A 22827-nucleotide genomic window follows, 5' to 3' on the forward strand; every position below is an offset into this window, starting at 1 on the left:
GACTCCTTGAGTGCACAAGAAAAGCTTTGGTCTTGAAGGCAGAAAACCTAGCTCCATCACTCACTCAGTGAACCCTTGGATCAGTCATCATCAGTCTCTGAGCCTTGAATTTTCTGTCTGAGAAAAATGGTGTTGACCTTACAGAGTTGTTGGAAGGTTCTAGGCAGTCTGTGGATTGACACGTCTGAAAACTGTGAAACATGGAGCCCACAGGAGGAGCAGCACCATGTGCCCCATAGATACCTCACGTGACTCAAGTCCCCGGGGTGGGCCCTCCTTTCCTTTACCCTTTGCCCAGACCTCACATCTCAAGGGCAGCCCTACCAGCCACCCACACCAGAAACCAGAACCTCATTTTTCCTCTTCCCCTTCCCTTACCCCCATCCAGATCCACCAGAAACTCTTGTTCCTGCCTCTTCAACTTCTCTCCCAACTATCCCCTATTCCCCTTTCCATAGCTCCAGCCTAGCTAGAGGGTCCACTGTCTCTCCTCTGGGCAGTGACAGTGGTCTCATCCCATCTTACACCCTCTTGAAAGCCATCTTCCACACTGGCCACCATTAAACAGTGTTGAATCACAACTTCCTGTGTTCTAAACCCTGTGACTGCACTACTCTGAGCTATCACTCAAGGTCTTTCCTGATCAAACCCCTGTTCTGGCCTCTGCTCTGCTGCTCTTGCCATGTACCTGCACTCAGCTGTTTGCTTTTTTTGAATCCCCTGTGCCTCCTTCATTGTGTTCATACCAGTCCCTCCATGTGGAATTTCTTCCCTTCTTTTCCTGTCTGCTGTGGGGTTGCCACAGTCCCTGAAGTAAAACCTGCACTGCAGAGTGGAAAAATGAGAGTCAGGGTGTAATCTATGCACAGGTAGTACACAGGCATTTTGATATGATGGTGACCCCACACTTCTGCCAGAAATCTTTGGAAATCGCCTCTGCTGTCCTAGGCTTAGCCATTAGATGTGAAGGTTGCCTCTCAACCAAAGATTTGGGAGGGCGCCTGGGTGGCTCAGTCGTTGAGCATCTGCCTTTGGCTCAGGTCATGGTCCCGGGGTCCTGGGATCGAGCCCCACATCGGGCTCCCTGCTCGGCAGGGAGGCCTGCTTCTCCCTCTCCTACTCCCCCTGCTTGTGTCCCCTCTCTCGCTGTGTCACTCTCTGTCAAGTAAATAAATAAAAAAATCTAAAAAAATTAAAAATAAAAAAACAAACCCAAGATTTGGACTAGTGCCGTCAGCCAGATGGGCTGCTTGGGTAGGGCTAAACAGAGGACACAAGTGCTTAGGGTTGACCAGATGTCCACTGGGTGAAGCATGTCTGTGAGATACTTTGAGCAGAATTCACTAGATATTAAGGTATCAGAAACCCTGGTAGTATCAGCCACAGAGCTGGTTCAAGAAGGCTGAAGCCAGAAAAGGGGCTGAGACCCATCTGTCCACACCCTTCTGTTTTCTCCCCTTCCACTTGAGGGTCCTTGGGCTCCCAGCCATCACTCCCTCCCATATCCCAGAACAGTGCTCTGTGCAGGTCTCTAGGGGCAATTCTAGCAAGTTACCTTCTGTGTCTGGGACTTTATCCTGGTTCCACCTCCTTCCTTGGATAACTGAATTTACTTCTTTTGACCTCAGTTTTCTCTCTGCAAAATGGGGTCTTAAATCCTACAAGCCACGGTATTTGGAGGATCAACTGAAATGGCCCCTCTGAAGCCTTTGGTGTATGCCAAGGAAATAAATGGGCCAGAGGTCACTTTTTTTGTGTCTTTCTGCCTCTCCTGCTCCCCCCATGCTCTATTTCAAGGGAAAAGACTTTGTCCTGTTCACATCTGAGACACTCTTCCGGCCCCACGCCTGGCCTGGGGCCTAACATACAACAGGTATCCATAAGTGTTTTCTAAATTGATCAATAAGGGAGGATGACTTGGGGGGATGGGCAGTGCCCCCGACACTTGGACAGGGAGTAAGGGCAGTACCAAATGCACCTCTCCCTAATGTCACACAGACCTTAGTTTTTGAGCCCTACAGCCCCAGGTTCAAATCCTGACTCAGCTCTTACTCGCTCTAAGATCTAGGGCACATAATGTCATGTCTCCAAGCCTCAGTGGAATAGGGGCAGGACTGACACACAGTAGGTACTCAGGAAATGGGACCCAACCTATCTTCTTCCCTTCCTCCCTCCCTCCCTTCCTTTCTTCCATGTGAGAGATGTCTCCAAGGAAACGGGAGGAATTATTTTAAGAAAAGAGCCGAGGGCTTGGGTGGGAGCAGATGGTGGCTCGGGCATCTGGGAGGCAGAGGCAGGCGGCTCTGGCCCTTCAAGGAGACAATGGAACCCAAGCATCTCCCCATCCCAGAAAGCACCAGGGCAGGGCCTGGAGGCATATCCATATTGAGGGGCAGAGAAAAAGCACTTCAGGTATTACAGAGTGAGAACAGAGCACTGGACCTGACTGTGCTCTTAACTCACTTCATGACCCTAGAAAAGTTCCTGCCCTCCAGTCTGTTGGCTTGTGGGTGAGTAGGAGGCCCTACCGCAAGGGGCAGAGCAGGAAAACGGTAGGATTAGGGGGAGGGGGCTGAGTTCCAGGCTTAGGATAGTGTGAGTGGAGGTACCAGGGTGCCTCTAATCCTGGCAGAAATTCATCTGTTCATTCATTCATTCCATTCATATCCCCTGAGCATCTTCCACTGCCAGGCAATGAGCATACCTTGTTTCAAGTCCTCCTCAAAACATCCCTGTTGTGATCTTTTTGCCCCATTATACAGCTGAGAGAACAGAAGCTGTGGGAGGCAAAATGAGTTGTCCTGGTTCACAAAGGAAGTCAAAGGTTCTTTCCTAGTCTTGTCTTCATTTTCCATAGCTCTCCATCACCTTCAACTGAAAATCTTGGCTCCTGAGAGGACTTTAAAGTCACGCTGATCCAGCCCCTACTGACCGTTCTGGCTTCACCTTTGAACTCTTGAGGCTTTAGCACAGAGCGGTTTATGCGGGCCTGGTCTGGCCTTCAGACCTTGGTGCCCTGTCCCCTCATGCTGGGATGTCCACCCTGTCCTTCCCTTGCTCATTAGGCTCAGGCATTACCTCTCGCCAGAAGACTTCCCATACGCCCTCAACACTCAGTCAGGGCCCCTCTGGGAATGATGGGTTTTCATGGATGTCCCCTGAAGACAGCAAGCCTCTCCCTGCAGCTCTGCATCCTGAGTACCCAGCACGGGGCTTGGCGCAAGTGGGTATCAGTGAACACTGAATGAATGAACAAGTAAATGAATGAGATAAGGAACACCCTGGGGTTTCCACTACCAGCTTCACTCATTTTATTCTCCAAACATTTCCCAGGCACCTCCTCCATGCCAGGCCTGATGCCAGCCCCAGGGATGACAATAACTCAGGCTCTCAACTCACTGTGTGGTTTACGGAAGGCTTCCATCATAGAAGTCGCAACCACTTTGCAAAGTAGGTGTTCGTTCTTGTGTCCATTTTCCAGATATGGAAACTGAGGTCCAGTGAGGTTGGGTGACTTGCCCAGTCACAGCCAATATATGACAGAGCCAAGATTTGAACCCAGGCCTGCTCACTCTGGAGCCCCCACTCCTTCCACGCTGTGAAAACAAAGCAAAACAAAGCAAAGGAATACATGGACACTCAAAAATTTGTAAAACACAGGAAAGAAGGAAGAGGGGAGAGTCCTACATGGCTCCCCCTCCCCCAACCTTGGGATATCTCATTAACGGTCTGGGACTCTCCTACTCATTTTGGCTGGGTCTTCAGGTACAAGGAAGTGAGTGATCTGGCCAAGATCACACAGATGCAAGCGGCATAGTCAGGATTTGAACACAGACTGTTGGACGCCAGCATTTGAGGTGAATTCAATGTGGCCCCAGGCCTCAAGGAGCTATTTCTGGTCTTACAGGAGAGATGGAAACAAACAGGTGTTGGCTTTACTTTAGCTTCCCCCGGAAGCAGACCCTGAGACAGTGACCTGAGCACAGGGAGTTTATTTGGGAGGGGATCCCAGTAAGTAGGAGGTAGAGCATGTGGAGAGTGAGACAGGGCAGGAGAGAATGTCAATAAAATTAGTGAGGGCTACCAGAACTCCATCCTGTCAGGGGCTTTCTGAGAAACAGTGGAGAGGACACCTCAGCACAGTGTCCCTGAAGGAGGCTGGGCATTTACCCCTTGGCTCCCAACCCCCATGCTTGAAGGCTCCTGTGGGCATCAACTCCCCCGCATTTCCAAGTTGTCCTGTGCTTGGGCAGACCAAGCTCTTGTGACTTCAGAAAATGCCGTCAGGCAGAAAAGTGGGGAGACCGGTGTCTGGGAGCTGTCCACCACGGCTGCAGCCCGAGTCCCAGGAAAGGCACCACCAGCAGCTTCTGTGAGTTGTTTGAGACATCGTGTGTCTTGGTCATCATAGAGCATTTGAGGAGTCTAGAGCTAACAATACTGTATTGTATACTTGCAATTGGCAAAGAGACTACAAGAAAAAAAGGTAACTGTGGGGTGATGGATATGTTAATAAACTTGATTGTGGTGATCATTCCACAATGTATACATATATCAAAACATCAGGTTGTACACCTTAAATACATGCAATTTTTATTTGTCGATTATACCTCAATAAAGCTGACGGGAAAAGAAATAAATAAATGCTTGGTAATACCAAAAGGAATTAAATTAAGTGTTTGGAAGTGACAAACTGGGAGTGGGGTGCAGGAGTCAGGGAAGGTTTCCCCAGAGTAAGTGACACTGAGTTGAATTTTGAAAGGTGAGTAGGCTATGGGTACACAGGCATTCCAGGTAGAAGGGCCTGCCCAGGGGAGACAAGAAACAGCTCGTCCTCGGGAGAGACTGCAGAGCCTGCACCTGAGTCCTGGGATTTGACCACAACTGAATTAGGAAAGAGTGCAAAGACCAAATGGTGAAGGGTTGTGAAGACCTGGCTAAAGGGTTCACACTTTCTCCCCAAGTGCTAGGGAGCCAATGCAGGGTTCTAAGCAGAGGGGTGACACAGATCCTTGCTATAGAAAGATCTCTGTGTGGCTGGTGTGGAGGGTGGTTTGGGAGGGGGTAGACTGGAGGAGGAGCCATGGGAAAAGGCCAGTGTAGTGGTCAAGTTGGAGATGCAGAGGCTGAGCCGGGGCGAGACAGAGCATTGGGGAGGACGCATTAGACCCAAAGGCTGTTTAGGAGCAAGTTTGGGATATAGGGTGGGTTGAGGAGGAGGCCAACACTTGGCTGTGGGGGCTCTGGGAAGCTCACCCCTCTCCCTTTCCCCAAGGGGCCTGCCCAGCCTGTCCAGAGCCTGACCTGGAGAATAGCTCTGGGGCCAGGCATCCCCACATCTGGTCGTGATGGATCTGGACATTATCTCCTTTGGTCATAAGCCAAGTCTCATCATTAGCTCAATGTGGTCACTATCTGGATCTAGTCGTTACCAGAGCTGGTCCTTACCCAGGGCTCGAGTTATCTGCTGCCAAACGGACTCTGCTTGGTTTGAGTCATTCTGTTCTCTTCCAGGGTCCTTCCTGAGGTCCCAGCTCTCTGCCTGAGGGCATTAATATTCTGAATTTTGAATTCTATTTCCCTAGTTTGTTTTAGTTTTATTACATGTACAAATGCTTAAATGAGGCATTTTTACTTATAAATTTTATTTTAAAATAAAAATAGTACATAATCTTTTTTTTAACTAAATGCTATATTGATGAGGATTTACTTATGTTGTTGAGTATAGTTGTGATTCATTCATATTGAAGCTGTGTATGACTATACCACAATTCATTTATTTATTTGTTCATTCTCTTGTCAACTGATGATTGGATTGTTGTCAGGATTTCTGCTGCTATGGATATTCTTGTGCATTTCTCCTAATGCTCTGCCAAATGTGGTCTGAGGATCAACAGCCTGGAAACATGTTAGAAATGCAGAATCTCAGGCTCTGCCCAAGATTCACTGAAGGAGAATCTACCTTTTTACAAGATCCCTGGATGATTTCCATGCACATTAAAGTTTGAGAAGCACTGGCTGAGCATGCATGTGCGTGGGTGTCTCTGGGTGCACGTGTCCAGGAGTGGATTTGCTGGGTCACAGTGGTCTATCTGCACACCCCCACCTCCCCTCAGCCGATAGAAAAGCTACATTGATCTACATCTTCACTGACACTTAGTATTGTCAGACTGTCTTGTTTTGCCAGTCGAATGGGTATGAAGTAGCATCTCATCATAGTCTTGATTTACATTTCCCTGATGACTAATGAGGTCATGCACCTCCTCGTGTGTTTACTGGCCATGTGTTCCCCTTCTGGGAGACACCCTATTGGTGTCTTTTGCTAGTTTTTCTTTTGGACTCACTCAGCTCAGCCCTTGCTTTTATACTTGCTATTCTCTCAGCCTGAACTAACTTCTCCCTTCACGGCCTAGTGTCAGTTCTTCCAGGAAGCCCTCCCTGACTGCTGCATGGGCTGTGAGCTTCTTCAGCCTCATAGGCAGGAAAACTTGGTGCCCTGGTCCCTTCATTTTGTCTCCTTGAGTCTCTTCCTCATTGAAGGGACTGCAAACCAGAATGGCTTGGCCCCTACAGAGTTAATTCTTTTTTCAATTTAGTTGCCATGATTTAAACTCAGGAGATTTTGCATTAAAAAAATATATGAGCTGCTGATTTCCCTTAGAAAAAGAGAGAGAGAGAGAGATGTGGCCTTACTGGGCCTCCTTTCCCACATGGCAACAATTAGCTGGTACTGGGGTGGCCTCTACCTACCAGTCCCCATGACTTCATGCTCACACCCTGCTTACATTACCTGTCCAGGCCCTGTCGGCTTTTAATTTTGTGACCTTGCCTAAGCACACCAGTGTTTACTCTTCTAAATCTCTCCCGTCCTTCCCTGCCTCCCCATAAGTCTGTTCCTGTCCCCATTCAAGCCTTTACACCTCTCTCCTAGACTGTCACACACACCTCCACTGACCTTCCTTCTCTAGTCTTGCCACTTCTGGTCCACTCACCATGTTACAACCCCACTCAAGAACCAGCAATGGCTCCCAGTCACTTTCCCAGGCACCACCTGACTTTCTTTAAAAAAACAGTATTAATACGTTATGAATGTTTCATGTTCTCAAAAAAGTCTAGAGAACAGTATAACAAACACCCAGGTACCCACCACCCAATAAATCATTTCAAGGGGCACCTGGGTGGCACAGTCGGTTAAGCGTCTGACTCTTGGTTTTGACTCAGGTTGTGATCCCAGGGTTCTGAGATCAAGCCCCGCCCGGGCTCCACACTCATCATGGAGTCTGCTTGAGTCTCTCTTCCTCTTCCTCTGCCCCTCCCCCCTGCACACGAGTGTGTGTGCTCTCTCACTCTCATAAATTAAAAAAACATATTTTTTAATTTATTTTTTATTTTTATTTTTAAAGATTTTATTTATTTATTTGAGACAGAATGAGAGAGAGAGAGCACATGAGAGGGGGGAGGGTCAGAGGGAGAAGCAGACTTCCTGCCGAGCAGGGAGCCCGATGCGGGACTCGATCCAGGGACTCGATCCAGGGACTCCAGGATCATGACCTGAGCCGAAGGCAGTCGCTTAACCAACTGAGCCACCCAGGCGCCCCAAAAATATATTTTTTTTAAAGAAAGAAACCATTTCAAGTGTATTTGAAGTCCCCTTACATTCCCTTCCGTCTTTCCTTCAGGGTCACTACCATTTTGAATTTGCTATTTATCCCACTCCTGTATGTGTTTTTACACTTGTATTACAAATGTGTGTGTCACTAAACAATATATAGTATTGTGTTGCATGTTTTCAAATTTTATGTATCTGCCATCAAACTGTGTTTTCCATCTGCAACTTGCTTTTTTCGTCCAACAATATATTTTTTATTTTTAAAAAAAGATTTTATTTTTTTATTTGAGGGAAAGCACGCATGTGCGAGCAGGGGGCGGGGTAGAGGGAAAGGGTGAGAGAGAATCCCAAGTAGACTCCATGAGTGCGGAGCCTGAAGCAGGGCTTGATCTCACGATCTGAGATCATGACCTGAGCCCAAGTCAAGAGTCAGACATTCAACCAACTGAGCCACCCAAGTGCCCCTTATATTTTTTTATTTTTAAAAAATTGTATTGAAGTATAAAATTCACATAAAGAGTACATACCTAAATCATAAGTGTACAACTCTTATTTTTCACAAACTGAATCAACAGTGTGTTTTTGAGATTTATCTTCATCGATGTGTGTGGTTCACATTCACCTGTTTGAAGATCGTGGCATGGAGAATTTTCTACTGTCTGAATTCATCACGATCTATCCTGTCTCCCGATGATGGACAGTCAGGTAGTGTCCAGCTTTCCACTATTACAAATGATACCGCTTGAACATGCTTGTAGAAGTCCCCTGGGACCCCTGTGTGAGGTATTCTCGAGGGCAAAGCCCACTCATCTTTGACCTGACCACATAGTGCCAGGTCCCTGCCTGGCTCCTGGCTCTCACTGGCTCCCGGCTGAGACGATAAGGTCCCCCCAAGTGTTCCAGGCAGTTCTCCTCCCTACTAACACCCTGCCCAAACCTACAGTCATCTCTTTGCCAGCCACATACTGTCTTCCCCCCACCCCCAGAGCTCTAAACCCACTTCTCCTTCCAGGCCCTGCTGAAGCCATCCCTCCTCCAGGGAGCTCTCTTGGGCAGAATTAGTTCTCATGGTGTCATCTCCTCTGAGGGACCTCCTGTCACCATGGTTGTCAAGGCACTCAAAAACACAAACCTACACCAGACACTGGGAATAGTGAAGGGAGGCATGGATGGACTGGGAGGGGGTGTGAGCAGCTGGGGCATACAGCTGATTGCTCTGGGCTTTGATGGATGAATAGTAATTTCTCGGGTGGAGACGGTGGGAAGGCATTGCTGGCACAGGGAAAGGCAAAGAAGCCCTGGAACAGAGGTTTCCGGGATGGAGATGTGGGCAGGGTGGGCAGATGGTGGATGAGACTGGAAAAATGGGCTATGCTTGGCTTCGAACACCACCCTTTAACACTCTTCTGACTCTATTTGCATTCAACTAGCATTCTTGGGTGATGTGGGAACCAGGGAGGGTGAGCACATCCATTGGACACCTACTGAATGTCAGGCCCTGTCAAGAAGCTTCCATCTATTATCTCTTAGGTTCCTCAACCCAAGTTGTGGATACTATACTAGTGTTCTCCCCATTTTATAGGTGGAGGAACTGGGGCTCAGAAGGGGCAGTCTCTTATCTATGATCACAGAGCCCCAGAAGTAGGATGAGTACACAGTCCAGGTCCATCAAGGGACTGTTTTAACCCCTATGCTGCCATAGGCGAGAAGGCACCTGCAGGAAATGGGTCACCAGGACGGGGCACACGTTCCCAGGTGCAGGAGCCCCAAGTTCGAATCCCAGGAGCCTCCTGACTTCCACGGTTGTGGACCTGGGCCATTCTCGTCCAGTGTGGGCTTCAATTTCCCTCTTCCATCCGGCCGGAGCTCGTCAACACAGGTTGCTGCTGCCCAGCTCTGTAGCCTGGGGTTCCAGGTTCCCGCGCTACCGCAGCCCACGCTGTGTGACCTTGTGCCAGTAGCCTGCACTCTCTGGGCGGCCGGCCGCGGATCTCTAAGCGCCCTTCCGCCTCGCGACCCAGCGTCGCTGGCGGCGGAGACCCTCCCCCTCCCCTTCGGGTTGCGGGGGCGTGGGTGGGGGTGGGCGCTGGTAAGGGCGCGCCCCCCCACCCCCCCACCCCCCAGCCCCGGGCGGGTGGCTGGATCCGCGCCTGGTTTTGGGCGCAGCCGCGCGGCCCCCTCCCCCGCGCGCATCTCCCCGCCCCCCGCCCCCTCCCCGCCGCTCTCGGGGAGCCGGGGCCGCGCGGCTCCTCCTCCCGCAGCCTCATCTGGGGCGCCGCGCCGGCCAGAGGAGAGGCATGGGGCGCCCGCGGACCGGGGCCGCGGCCGGGGCCTAGGCGGCGGACCTGCGAGTGGACCCGAGCAGCGGCGGCGGCGCAGCGCAGCGGCCGAGCGGGCCGGAGGCGGCCGAGGCGCCGGGCGCAGGTGAGGGAGCGGGGGTGGCGCGCGGTGGCCCTACCCTCTTTCCGGGGCCGGTGCGCCCCGTCCCTCGGCGAGACCCCCAATCCGAGTCTCCTCCCGGACAGACCTCCCTAAACCGAGGGGAGGCGCTGGCGCAGAAAAATCCCCCTCCCCCTGCCAGTTCTGTCTTCTGAGCCCCCAATCCGAGGGGGCCGCTCTGCGGCTGGCAAGCCCCCTTCTCTGGGTGCGATCCCCAAGTCTAGGTCTTCCTGGATCCCCAAACCGGGGGAGGGCGGCATGGCTGGGGCCCGGAACCCCCTATCCAGGGTCGGACCCCTATTCCACCTCTTTATCCCGTGGCCTCTCCCATGCCAAGGGGTTGCCAAAGCTGGGGAGCCCCTCCTCGGCCCCGACCCTCAATCCGCAGGGCGGCCAGGGGGTCAGGCAGACCCCTCCCCTGCCCACCAACCTTGGAGCTAAGGAGAGGGAGGGCTTTGCCAGCCGGCCGGGGCATTCCTCCATTTAGCCCAGCTGCCTCCGTCCTGCCTCAGTAGCCCCGGGATCCTGCCCAGCCAGCTCCCCCCTTCCCGAGCTCTTTTCCCGGACCTGGCATCTGGGGAGGGGGCGGGGGCAACCCCACCCCCCAGCGCTGCATGGCGCCCCCTCCCTGTTTGCATACCCGGGAGGGGCCGGGCTGACCCCAGCACCTGGGCTGGGGGGGCGCTCACATGGCCATGGGAGGCCCCCACGTGCAGCGCCCCGCGGTGAAAGGGGTTCGCGTTCAGAGCCGGTGGCAGGTGGACCTGCTGGCCGGAGAGGCCAGCTGGGTCCAGATGTGCAGGGCCTGCTGGGAGGGGACATGTGCTACCTGGACATGTGATGATGGCCCCTGGCCTCTTTCGACCAAACCTACCGGCTCCGATCCCCCTCCATCCTTCCATTCCTCTATGCTTTCGTCCCTCTCCCTTCTCCCCTTCTTCCTCAGAGCTGCCTGTGTTGCAGAGGGACCAGCGGCCAGAGACTGTTGATGCTGTGGGGGGAAAATGAAATGGGGAAATGGGTTATGGGTTGGCAAAGGCCAGTTATGGGGGTGGAGGTGAGGGGATGGATGGGGTGCTCTGAAGCTGGAAGCCTCAAGCTTGGAGGGCCGTGCTAGTGGGGGGGTTCCTGCACCCCCACCTGCCTGCAAGAGGAAATGACAGAGGGGGAGGGGGCTGCAGTCCCTAGACCCGGGAGGCTGGACCCGTTTGCCTCTACCCCCCTTGCACCTCCACTCTCAGCCTAGCTCCCTGGGGTCCTGGCTCTCTCTGCCTCTGGGCCTTCACTTGTGGGAGGGGGCTGTGTTTTCTTCCAGGCTCAAGGTGGTGGAACGAGGTTGTACAGGATCATCTCAGAGAGTGACTGTTGGAGGAGCCCAGTTTCTGTCCCACAGAGGGAACTGTGGGCCGTCTGGTCCCAGGGTGGCCTGAGAGGCCTGAGCCAGGCTCCCAGTGGCAGTAGGGCTGGGTGGGGCCGCAGCGCTGGGTGACCGATTGGTGGCTGGAGTGTTGGGAGCCACTGCCAGGCCCCGGAGCCAAGCCGAGGCGAGCCGGCTGTCGGAGGCCAGTCAGCGGCAGATGCAGAGTGTGTTCCCACAGCTCCTGGAGCCACTGGCTGTGCACGTGGGGGCAGGCTTGTGTGCGTGTGCCGGTGTTGTGGGAGGGGTGCGCACCAGGACTCCTGGGTCCTCCTGGAGCCCAGAGACAACGGCTCAACGTGTGAGATGTCCATGGCACCCTTCCTTCGTTCTTCCATCAGAGCCTGGACTAGGCCTGTGCTGGGCGCTAGGGACACAGGATGATCTGGTGTCGTCCCCACCCTCAGGGAGCCTTTGTTCTGTGGGGGGGGGGGAGGCAGCCTGTCCCAGGTGCTGGGGCGGAGTGCAGGGCCCAGACTGCAGAGAAAGTGCGGGGTAGAGCAGGCCTAATGACTGAGTTTTGTGGGACCCAGGGCAGCATCCAGCTGGTCCCAGCCTTGAGATGGAGCCGCAGGTCTGAGGGCTGTGCCCTGGGCGCAAGGCTGCCTGGCTGCTGAGTTGGTGTTTTTGAAAGGAGGCTGAACAGCACTTGGGAACTGAGGATAGATCGTGCACTTTGGAGCTTTTGTAAGACTCAGTGACGAATTGGACATACCAGGGGCACCCACTGGCATCTCATTATGTTCTTGTGCAGTTTTGGGCCACTGGCTTCTTAAATGCCTGTGTTTCTACGGGATGGGGAGCCTCAGAGGAATTGTACTGGGCACTCTGTGGGATAGAGTCTTTATGCTCCCATATATCTGTGATTAATTGATAGATTCACTCATTCCAAACAGCATTAAAAAGTAGCATTATCTGACTATAGTGTATTTAAACTTCTCGACTTAAACATTTTGAAATGTGCATTAATAAAATCTTGAATGCAGATTTTTTTTTCAAAAAGCACACCGCGGGTACTCAGTAAATGTCCACTGCTCCCAGGATAAAGCCTAGCATCCTCCCCACGCTAGCCCCTCACCTCCCTCTTTGGCTCTGGTCCCCCTGGCCTGCTTTCGGTTCCTGGATCAGGCCATGTTGCCTCCAGCCTCAGGGTCTTTGCACCCCCCCCCCCCGCATTTGCCTACTTAATTACTACTCATCATCCAGATCTCAACTTAGGCATCACTTCCAGAAGAAAGCCTTCCCTGACACCCAGGCCAGATCGTCTCCCTGTCACCACCTTCCCAGCCCCTATGGGCTTCTGCCTTCCTTATCCTGGTCACTGTTCCTTATTATCAGACGCCTCTGCATGCAGCTGTTGTGGAGAGGAGCAGGGTCACGCCTGCCTTTTCATGCCGTCCCACTGGTGCTAAGGACAGGTCTTGGCTCATGCCTGGCCCTCAGTCCATTTCTTTGGCTGAATGAATGGACAGATGAGCACTGTTTGGGCCATCCTAAGTCAAGGGCTGGGCAGTAGGACATGGTGAAAGCCTTGGCCAGGTCCAGTTGTCAACACGACTGTCCATATGGGCTCCTGCCTCCAGCTGGGCCTGCAAACTCAACAGCCTTTGACCAGGCTCTGTGGGGTTATAGGTCCATGGCCTCTAAAACTCCAGTGTGTCTGTGGGACCCCAGAGGCTCTACAGGAGAGTGAGGAGCCACGCTTGGGCAGGAGCCTGTGTCTTTGGGGGTGTCTGGCCTGACGTTTTATTTCTGCTGGTTCATTACCCACATCATCACCTGCTCACTTTCCATTCAGTAGGTCACTGGCTTGTCCACTAGCTTGTCCGCCATTTCCTAATGCTCCATTCTGTCTTTGGGCCCCCAGGGCTTCCCGAGACCTGCTCGGTGCCCCCCAGGTGTGGAGACGGAGTCAAACCCACGGGGCCCTGCTCTGTGAACTGTAGTCATCCCGCCAGGCCCCTTCGGTGGTGGAGGCTGGTGCTGTCCAGTGCTGGGAAGGGGCATGAGTTTGGGCCCAGGGAAGTGCTTCCTGAAGGACGTGCACTAGATCTGGAGTGGATTCCGAAGGATTTGAAGGATTTGGGTAGATGGAGAATGGCGGGAAGGACTACATTGATGAGGCTGGGAGGCAGCCACATCCTGGGCGGGCCTGGGGATGGGGGCGGCCACCGGAGGCTGGTCGTGGAGGTGGGCGCTGTGCCAGCATGGTGAGTATGCTGTGTGCCCTTGGATGCAGCGTGTCCCCTCTCGGGGCTCCCCTGATACGGTGCAAGCTTGGACCTTGTGATCTCAGAGAACTTGCACCCTCCCAGTGTGGCGTCTGTGATCCTAACAGCCCAGGAAGGGACTCTCGAGGCTCCTACCTCTTCTTTGGGCGTGTGGGGAGCCAGGCTGGGGCTTGGTTCGCTCTAGTGGCTTTGGAGGGCAGTGCGTGTTAGCACCTGGGGCCGGGGCCAGCAGGGGTCTGACGAGGCTCAGCAGTTTCTTCTAACAGTCAGTTGGCCCTGTCAGTTAAGGGAGTGCAGGGGCTGGCTCTGTTGGGAGGGGCTCCCCATCATGCAAACTCTCACTGCACCCTTTTTGGGAAAGGCAGTCCCTGATGAGAGGCTTCCTGTGTGTTGGACCAAAGACAAGCCCACCTTTGACTTCCTCGGATTCTTGTCGGAGGGGCCCTTTTAAGACTCATGTGACCTGACTTTTGTTGTGGCCCATGGTGGGGGGAGGGGTGCGTTCTCTCCCGACACCCCGACACCCCGACACCCCGTCCACAGCGTCTGCCGGTGGCTGCCCCCAGCCAGGACGGAGGCCTTCAGGGCACGTACAGGGCTCGGTTTGCAGAAGACCTTGAATCTCCGCATCTTCCCACCACCCGCAAGGGTAGGAATGAAAAGGGATGTTGTCTCCATTTGACAGATGAGGAAACTGAGGCTCAAGGAGGTTGGGTGGCCTCCCAAGGTCACGCAGAGGGTGGCAGGAGGTGAGCCCACAGCCCGGGAGCCCTGGGGGTGCCAGCACACGGGAGCCTGTTGCTAACTGATGGCACATCATTTCCTGAGCCGAGGAGTGGGGCTCTGGATCCCTCTGTGCTGGGTTTCGCAACGCCGCCTCCTCCCCGCCAAGCTGTCTGACGTGGCCTTTTCAAAAACCCAAAATGAATGGAAGCAAATTTTGTTTGGAGAATTTTGCTACACCCTTCACCAGGGCTGGTTGCAAAACCAGGCTTGGGGATCCCTGCTGCTGTTGGTGATGATCCCGACGATGGCAGCCGTGTCCGTGGTTAACACCCCCTTGCTGAACAAAGCACTGGTGACCAGCTCCCAGGAGCCACACGCGGTGCCAGGCCCTCTGTCTAGTGAGCACCAGCTCTAAGCACCTTAAATTCGGCCTCTCCTTTAGTCCCATGACACCCTATCATTATCCCCATTTTACAGATGAGAAGACAGGCACAGAGAGCTGGAGTCTCCCCAGGCCCCAGAGCTGGCCAAGTGGCAGTGCCAGGATTTGAATCCAAGCCGCTTAGAGTATGGAATCTGGTCTCCGCCCACATTCTGGAGATGTGTTCACCAGCAGTGATGGGGGAGGGGGATGTAGCAGTGGGCACTGGGCCACGGGAATTGAACGTGGCGGCCCCGGACCCTGGCTTGCCGGAACCTGGCCGCTCCCTGGAGGCAGAGCTTGGCTGGAGCTGAGAGCAGGCTCAGGAGCAACTCTGGATGTCATCGGTCCCTCCTGGGCCCCACCAGGGGCTTGCTGGGTCTCATGGCTGTTAACAAGAGGAGCTCCAGGGCCCTTCCCCACGAATTTGCTCTTCACTGACTCAGTTCTGGGAGGTGGCCCCTCTGTCAGGCTCCAGGGGCGATGGGAGGCGGCACAGGTGCTGAGGGGGGGACCAGGGATGCAGCATGATAGAGAGAGAATGGGATGCTGGCATCCTGGGACCCCTTGGGGAAGGGGCAGACCCCTCACATCCAGCAGCCCCTGGGGCCTGGCATGGGGACGCAGACGCCTCGGAGAAGGGCAGCAAGGCAAACATGGCGTTTGCCTTCCTTCCTCCAGCGTGAGAAGGCCTGAGCAGGTGATCCATCTCCTGGAGTTTGCTTCAGAAATGGCTAAAGCCACATTTGGTACATGAGGGGTCATCTTTAGAAAGCACACGATGTGGGCAGGTTCTGTCTTTGATAATGCAGAAATGGGGCAGGCATCCTGGCATATAAATGGAGTATAAGACCACTTATTGAGTGCCTGCTGTGTACCTTCACACTGTGCTGGGCCCCACCACAGGGGCTCAGAACCACACCCTGATGAAGTGTTTGTGATTGCACAGGAGGGAGTCTCTGTGCCCCCAGATATGGGGCTGGGGAGTGGAAACTAGGCCTCTAGGTTCATGTATTTTTCTTTCTGCAATGACAGATGAGCCTGCGGTGACAAGGGTGGGTCCAGGAGGCTTTTGCTTTGCAGCTACCAGGAGATGGGGGTTTGGAATGACTGGTGAGCTGGTTTGCTGCTGTGTGTCCTCTATGGAGTCCCAGCACCTCTCTGGGCCTCGTGATCTCCATCTATTTGTTGAAGGGCTGGGGGTTAGGGCTCCACGGCTCACCTAGCTCGGCTCTCTGTGGCTCCAGGAGTGAACCGAGCTGAGATTCCCTCTGGAAGGTGTCAGGGAGCCCCCACTGTCCTCACCCCTGACCCTCTGCCTGGCTTCCCACCTCTCCCTGTCCCTCAGGCCCAAGCCAGAGGGAGGGAGCCTTTCCTTCCGCCCACTGCGGGCTGACTGCGCGCAGTGACGCAGCAACCAAGGGCTCTGGAGCGCAGCTTGGAAACGGGGATCCGGGTTTGCTAAAGACAGGGGAAAAAAGGCTCTTCCCACCACCCCCAGCTGCCTGCCTGCCTCCCTCCCTCCCCCGGCTGCCGCCAAGCCCTGGCACCTCCTCGGCGCTGCCAGATCCACTTGTAGGGTGGGAGGCTCAGCTGTAGAGGGGCCCCAGTTCAAGTCCCAGTGTGCCGAGGCCTCGCTGTGTGGCCGTGGCATGCTTGCCTGCTTTTCTGGGCAGTGTGCACGGGAAGGGCTGGACTTTGGGATTCAGAGGCTGACTGGGCAGCTTGCAGCGATGGCTCTGAGGGGTCCTGTGTGACTCGGGCGGAGCTCCTGGGAGGATCGGGCCCTCTGCCACCTGTGTACTCCACGTGTGCCCCCCACAGTGGAGGGAGCAAGGTGCTATGATCCTCTTCATCTTCCATCCAAGGAAACTGAGGCCACGCAGCAGGTGGATGGTGGAGCCAGGATCGACACCAGGTCTGTGTGACTCAGGCATCCAGGCCAGAAGGCAGACCCCAGGCAGGAGGCCAGCTGGGTCACTGTGAGCCTCCTGCTGTCTCCTCTGAGTCTCAGTTTCCGCACCTGTGCAGTAGGAGTGGGGTGGGGGGTTGGGGCGCCCCAGCCCATCTCTGGGCCCCCACCTGGCGCTGCTGGGAACTTTCCGAGCTTCCTCACCGACCTCCAGCTCCCAACCTGGAAGCCAGGGTGTGAGGACAGGCGAGGAAGTGTCAGCATCTCGCACCTCTCCTCTGGTGAACCTGCCACCTTTGGGGTGTGAGAGATTCCTGGAGGACTGGGCATATGCGAGGCCTTCCAGGGATAGCCTGGGTGGGGACAGAGGCAGGTTGGCGCTGGGCAGTCTGGGGGGCTTGGGTCTCTGCTGGGCCACCTCTGCCTGTCTGTGGCTCTGACCCTCGCGTGTCGGGTTCAGCAGGGGACTCTGGGAGAGAGTGGGCGTGGACAGGGAGGTGGGGCCACGCTCCGCCCCGGGCTCCCCTGCGTGCATGTGTGTGGGGGGGTGCGTATGCGGAGTGCGTGTGTATGTTTTATGGGCCATGTGTGTACGGGGAGTGTGTGAGGGATGTGCGTGGGAGTGTGCGTGCATGCGTGCAAGTGACGTTGCCTCCACTGGAGCCAGGCCCTTTGTGTATCGTCAGATCCTCTTGACACTGGGAGGCAGATGTTACCATCCCTCTAGTCCTCCTTTTCCCCCCTTCCTTCTCAGTGTTCATGCAGCAAACACATGTGAAGTGCCTGCTCTGTGCCCAGAGCAGGTGTTGGGCTTGTGTCAGTGGGCGCAGCCCCCGGTCCCTGCCTCTCGGGAGGCCGGCAGCCCCGACGTAACCTCCCAGGTGAACGTAAACTCGCCGCCGTGACAGGTGCTGCTATCACAGTGACAAGTACAAGGAGACGTAGGCTGGCGGGGCAGGGAGGGCCACCCCGAGGAGGTGACGCTCGACCTGTCACCTAAGAGCCAGAAGGAGCGAACTGGGACGGAAAGGCCTGTGTGAGGCTCGAGAGCCTGGAGAGCAAGGGACCTCGGGGAGGTGGAATCCGGGCCTGGGGGGATACAGGTGGGCTCTTGGCACAGGAGGAAGCTGAGGCTCAGACAGGTGAGGCAGCCTGCCCAGGTGGGGCTGGGAACTTGGCCAGAGGGTCTGTCCTGGTTGTAGTTAGCAGAACCCTTGACTCTCATCGGGACCTTTTGAGCAACCTGCCTGAGGTCCCACAGCAAGTTAGCATGGAGCGAGGCCTCCTCCTCTCGGCACCATCCCCCTGCATGGATGCTTCCCGCTGAAAGAAACTGAGGAGCCACAGAAGGTTCCGGAGCAGGGCAGACCCACAGTGCTCTCTGGGCCAGCCACACCCCAGGCCTTCCCAGCACTGGCACGGAGTGTTGGTCATCTGCTTGCCTGCTGAGGCTGAGGCCAGGGCCAGTTGACCTCTGCCGACCCATCTGCTGACGCTGGATGGGGCGGGGGCACAGGTAGTGGGCAGTGGTGGGCAGGGGACCCCATGGCCAGCAGCCCTGCAGCTTCCAGGAACCCTTTGCCAGGCTGGATTTGATCAATGACAAGGCCATTTCTGGAAGCCAGTGGGGAGGCAGCCTTGCACCTGGAGCCCTGGGGGTGGGTCTGGGGGCTCAGCTATAGAGCAGAGGTTGGGCTCCTTCCCTGCCTAAGTCCCCTTCTCAAGCATCTTTTGGTTCTAGCCTTCATGGCCTCTGGCCAAGATGACTGTCCCAGCCCCCTCCCAGGTCTCCTGCCAGTAATACCATCTACACGCAGGCCAAGTGATTGATCCAGAAACCACACCCGGCCCCTTACACCTCGTCATGAGCCCTGAGCAGTCAGTGCTTCTGTCACCCGCCTCTGTGCGCTCCCCCAGCCCCCTCCAGCCCCCTCCAGCCCCTGGCGTACTCTCACTTACAGCTCAGCTGAACGAGCTGGGATTCACAGAACACATCATGTCATCTGGCCCTCAGCCTTCGCATTCACTGTTCCCTCTGCCCAGAATACCCTTCCCCAAAGTCCTTGCTCAGTAACTCCTATTTGTTATTGACTACTCAGCTCAGGCCTTTCCCTTCCAGGGGACTTTCTTATCCACATGAGTCACTCCCACCTGGATTCCACTTACATGTCTGCCTCCCCTACCCCTCCAGGCAGGGGCCAGGCTGGTACCTCTTGGCGCCCCGCGCCCCCAGCAGTGCCTAGCCTGGGGCCTGGCACACAGTGGGTACACAACTCATGAGTATCAGCCGAGCACTGTTGCACCCAGTGGCCAGAGTACAGCCTGTGCCCCCTCAGGCTCCTCCGCCTACAGGGGCCGGGTCACGTGGCAGGTGCCTCAGACAAGAGCTCAGCCCACATGTCCCACTGGGACCCCTCTGCTCCTCTCCTCTAGGACTGGGAGTAGGAGCAGTGGCTGCATGAGCCCATCTGGGGCGATGTGGGGGTGCCCGGGGCTGGGCAAGCAGGAAGTTGGCTGGTTGGTTGCCTCATTTTAGCTTATGGACCCACCAGGGCTGTTTTTTGCCAACCTGGGGAGAAGCCCGACTGTTTGAAAGGAATACATTTCTTGTTCTTTATGCCTCTGAAATTTGAGGGTCCATTGTCAACGCAGCCTAGTCCACACTATTATGAAGCTCTACTACGTGCCAGACATTATTCTAGGCAATGGGGATAACGATATTCTGTTGCGGAGGCTACCTTCGCTCTGTGGTGGCACATAGTAGGCTCCGCGGGTTAGCCGAGCTGTCTCGGATCTGTTCTCCTGTCTGTAAAGAGTCGTAAGGAGCAGCTGCATAGGGAAGGCCTAGGGTGGGGGGAGGCATCTCTGACAGACCAGGGGCCACTAGAGGGGAGCCCCTTCATGCCCAGCCTGGGAGCAGGGTAAACCGCACCGCTGGAAGCTGCTCTTACCTCTCTTCCTCCCCATCTCAGGGTCCACCATCTGCGTCAGGTATCTATCCCTGCGTAACACAGGACCCCAAAAGTTAGTGGCTTAAAACAATCGTAAACATTTATTGCCTCTCTCTCTTTCACACATACCCACATGCAGGAGCCACTCTGAGGGCGTCTGGTGTAGACTCCTCACCCGTGTGTTAGACAGGAGTGATGCCAACTGTTTCCCGTAAGGCCTGGGCCAGACCTTGAGTTATTTGTCTCTAACACCCCCCAGGCCCTCTGGGTGGGAGGAATCGCTGTCCCCTACATGTGGGGAAATAAGTCACAGAGAGGGAGGATGACTCCTAAGGTCCAACAGGCACCTGGTGGAGCTAGGATTTGAGCCCAGACCGGCTGTCCTCATAGCCTATCCTCTTAACCACTGTGTCATCCTGGCCAGGGTGAGCGTGAGTGGGGTGGGGAGGGAGACTCTGGGAGGGCCTTAGCGACCGTTTAAAAACGAGGTGTTAATAGCAGCAAGTATTTATGTCCAGCTGCTTTAATGAGCAGGTTTTGTTTTTTTTTTTTTTTTTTCTGGTTTTGTTTTTAACCGAAAGAACAAAATTGAGTGGAAAGGTGGCAACTGCCTCAGCCCTGAGGATTCTGGGAAGGCTTTCTGGAGCCACAGGCCGACCGCCCTGGAGCGGCCGCCAGCAAGCTTGTCCACCCACAGGAGGGAGTGAGCCGACTCTGAGCATTTGGCCTGAGCTGGGTCCTGGCTCAGCTCACCAGCTATGTGACCTTCAGCAAGTCACAGAAATCTTTTTGAGCCTCAGTTTCTCCATCTGTTCCCCGTGGGATAATAGTGTCACTGCCTGTCTGGAGGCTTGGTGTCAGAATGAAGTGAGTTCTGTGTGTTAAAGTCCCGAGGACAGGGCTCAGCACATAGTAGGTGCTCGAGAAAAAGCAGCTGGTGGTGTCGGGCTCTCTTATGACCTCCCCTGGCCACATGCGCACACACTGTGCCCTCTAGCATTCCCTCCCCACACTCCAGCCCAGATCAGCTCCCAGGTCAGCCTAGGTCTCCCAGTGAGACCAGCACACAGAGGGAGGGGGAAGTTGAGGTCCAGAGATGACTTGCCCTGAGGGCCTCAGGGGTAGAGATGGGACTGAATCAGAGGCCTGGACTCGGGATCTTGTGCTCATTCTGCCATCCCACTCTGAAGGGTCCTCGGGAGAACCTCAGGATGCTGAAGGAATTCCAGCAACTCTCAGGCTGCCTGGGAGCCAGGACCCTTGGGTCCTCCTCCCCTCACTGCCCCCCAGGCCCCTATGTGACCCTGTTGAGTTGCCTCCCTCTCTGTGCCTTTGTTGCAACAAGGTGGTGGGGAGAGCCTGGACTGCCAGGGAGCAAGGCCCCCTCCCCCAGGCCCATCTCTGGGTCCCCCTCCCCCAGGTTCATTTCTGTGTTCTCTCCCCCAGGCCCACCTCTGGATTCCCCTCCCCCAGGCTCACTTCTGTGTCCTCCTCCCCCAGGCCCCACTTCTGTGTCACCGCCCCCAGCCTCCCCCCCCCCCCCCCCCCCGTTCCCTCCCTCCTCTGCTGTCCTGATTTGTGCTTGGCCCATATTTAAAGCAGCAGCTTTTAGGTGGAAGGTCAGGCAATGGGAATTCCTGCTTGGGGAGGCCCACCCAGGCCCACCCCTTACCCTGGGGCCCAGAGTGGACTTTGTCTGCCAGGGCCGGTGGCTCTGGGCCTGTGGGCCAGTGCTCCTGTAAAGATTCTTTCAGCGCTGCAGGCCCACCATGCCCCCCACTCCCTCCCTGTGTGTCCTTCATTGGGGAGCAGATATATTTAGACAAAATGCTCCGTTCTGTGCAGATTCCATATCCACTGTGCCTGTCGGGGCTGGTGGAGGCAGGGCCTATGAGCAGCCACACCTGGTACCTGGCATCTGGGCTGTTCGGAGCTCTGGGGCCGGGGTGGCCGGACCAGGACTCTCCCCTGCTGACTGTGGATGGATCTTCCTCTCCACCTCCCTGTCCCCTAGAGCCACATCTCTCTGACCCTTGGCCAGCAAGGCTCAGCCAAACTCAGTCATTTGCTCCCCTGCCCCCCACTTTCTGAGCCTCTCCATCCTCCTGGTCCCTCTCAGCAAGTGAAGTGCCTTCTGCCTTGTATAGTCAAGCCAGGAATGTATATTTTGTGTCTGCTGCGGGGCAGGGCCTTGCTGGATGCCGGGGACATGGAGGTGACTAATAAGGCCCTCACAGTGGCCACATCCCAGTCTGGGAGGTGGCTCGCAGGCCACTAAGACAGCATCAAGATACCTGTTGCCACAGCAGGAGGCCCTAGCACAAGGGACACGAAACCCGCGGCAGTGATCAGGGAGGGCCCCCTGCAGGACTGGTGGTCCCAGCTGAGACCTCTCGGTTCAGAGGGAGCAAGCCAACAACTGGAGACCGGGCAGATGTTCCTCGCAGAGGGAACAGCACGTGCAAAGGCCAGGAGAGGAGTGAGAACCTGGCTGCGCTGGGGAGAGAGGAGAGCAGGAAGGCAGGCAGGAGCTCGGTCTTGCTGAGCCTCAGCTGCCAGTCTGAGGGTCTTGCCCCCCTTCCTCCTGCCCCGAGCACTGGAAAGCTGGGGACCGTTTCCAGCAGGCCAGTGTCGGGTCTGGTGTGAGCACGGCAGGGCGGCTGGTCAGTGGTCCCCCCCACTGCCCACCCGGCTGGCTCTGGCTTCCGCGGCAGATGTGCTGTGCCCGGCTGGGTGGGAATCAGAAATAGCTCACACGTGCTCAGCGCTTGGTGAAGCAGCTCCCCCCGTCCCAGCGCATTTCATCTGCACCCGAGTCAAGGACAGCTCAGTGCTCGCAAGCTGGGTGACCTTCTCCCTCCGCTTATTAATACACCGCCCACTTGGGGCTGCAGGCAGAGCTGGGAGAATGTGTGCAGGGGCGGGGGTGGGGGGGTAGGGTGGCAGCAGGGGTGTCCTAGACAGGGGAAATGCCTAGGGGCTGGAAAATGATACCTACACACCAGAACACTCACTGTCCAGCCAGATAAACCCCCAAGTACAAAAATGAGTGTAAAATTCCCTGGAATCCACCTCCCTGTGGTGACCATCATTAACATTTTGATGTCCGCCTTCCAGATAT

At 55.5% G+C, this 22827-nt stretch overlaps 1 protein-coding gene across 1 annotated transcript in view; it reads left to right on the forward strand.

Annotated features, from left to right (window-relative positions):
* The first annotated feature begins 9871 nt into the window (after window positions 1-9871).
* LOC129045343 (disks large-associated protein 4-like) overlaps window positions 9872-22827 on the forward strand; it is a 116481-nt gene continuing 103525 nt past the window's right edge. The window contains exon 1 of the mRNA XM_064573548.1: window positions 9872-10033. The gene's annotated coding sequence lies outside the window, so the exon portion shown is untranslated. The remainder of the gene's footprint in view (window positions 10034-22827) is intronic.

This window comes from Mirounga angustirostris, unplaced genomic scaffold, assembly GCF_029215605.1.
Source record: "Mirounga angustirostris isolate CCGP_5_RB_7025 unplaced genomic scaffold, mMirAng1.0.hap1 SCAF_10, whole genome shotgun sequence".
Classification (NCBI taxonomy): domain Eukaryota; kingdom Metazoa; phylum Chordata; class Mammalia; order Carnivora; family Phocidae; genus Mirounga; species Mirounga angustirostris.